Below are 1406 nucleotides of genomic sequence, written 5' to 3'. Positions count from 1 at the left end.
CTCCATGTTGGACAGAATATTTGGGCATCTTTTACATATGTCGTTGGAAATTGTTCAAAAACAGAAATCGCTGAAAAAAATGCTGAAGATGTTGCAGCATTTCTGGTGTGAATGCAGATAAAAACTTGCAGGTCCATTGAACCTTCGACAAAGCTTCCTGTCTCTCCAGCAATTTTTGGTATTTTTATTTACAGTATCGATCGTTATTTGTTTAATTGAATTTTTTTCTGTGCCCCTATTCATTTCTGGATAAACTCAGCAGGTCTGTCAGCATCTGCAGAGACAGAGAAACAGAATTAGTGTTTCGAGTCTAGTGTGACACTTCTTCATAATTGAAAATGATTGGAAAATGTGGTTTTAATCCATAGCCAGAGATGGGGAATGGGTGACAGGGAAAAGTGGGTGTTACAAAAGATAAAAGAAGAGTATGTAAAACGGGTTTAAATTAAGATGTAACTGGGAAAAGGGGTTCTCTCTATGAGTGCAAGATAAGGAAGACACAAGCACACAAGGCCATAGGGAGACCAGGAGGGGGCATTTTTGACTATATGGTATTATATAGATCTGGCCATAGATACGTTTTCATTGTCGAGATCATCACCCCCTTTAGACAAATAAATGCAGGTGCTTGACGTCTATTGGCACTCGTAAGTGTTTCATGTTGCCTCAGTATTGTAATATGGAGAAAGACAAATAACAGGATGAAGTTTGGCTGAGTATTATTTTACTGTCATGTTTAAATATAGTTTCAAATTTGCAGTACTTATCTTTAAATGTATGTTCTTGAAGTTAGTATCAGATGGAGTGTAGAAGGTTGTGGGGCTGACATTCCATAAGTTATGAAATCATGAGAGGTATGGATCGGGTGAATATCCAAGGGGTTTTTCCACAGGATGGGAGAGTTCTTCCATGGAAGGCATAGGTTTAATTTGAAAGGGGGAACATTTACAAGGTGGGCTCAGGGGCAATGACTTTACACAGAGGGTTGTGTGGAAATGGAATAATGCGCCAGAGGAAAAATTGGTAAATCCATGTACAGCTCCAACATTTGAAACTCATTTGGACAAACATAAGAATGTGAAACATTTAGAGGCATATGGGCCAAACGAAAGCAGATGGGCTAGTATAGTTTTGGAAAACCTGGCCAGCATGGACATTGAGGAAAGCTTCACGCATAGTCAGTGTGGTTTGGTGAAAGGGAAGTTATTATTTTGTGCCCTTAAGATCATGCAAAGTTTTTTATCGAGATGCCGAAAATGTAACAAGCGGATTTGATCTGGGGGATAACTGAAAGACAAGAGGCTTTCCAAACACTTATCCTCCGCAGGGTAATGATCAAATAAAAGATCTTACTCAAGCCAGAAGATCGTATGATGACGGATGAGGTATTAACATGTGATGGTGAT

The sequence above is a fragment of the Hemiscyllium ocellatum genome, unplaced genomic scaffold, assembly GCF_020745735.1.
Source record: "Hemiscyllium ocellatum isolate sHemOce1 unplaced genomic scaffold, sHemOce1.pat.X.cur. scaffold_1198_pat_ctg1, whole genome shotgun sequence".
NCBI classification, from domain to species: domain Eukaryota; kingdom Metazoa; phylum Chordata; class Chondrichthyes; order Orectolobiformes; family Hemiscylliidae; genus Hemiscyllium; species Hemiscyllium ocellatum.
This window is presented reverse-complemented; position numbering follows the sequence as displayed.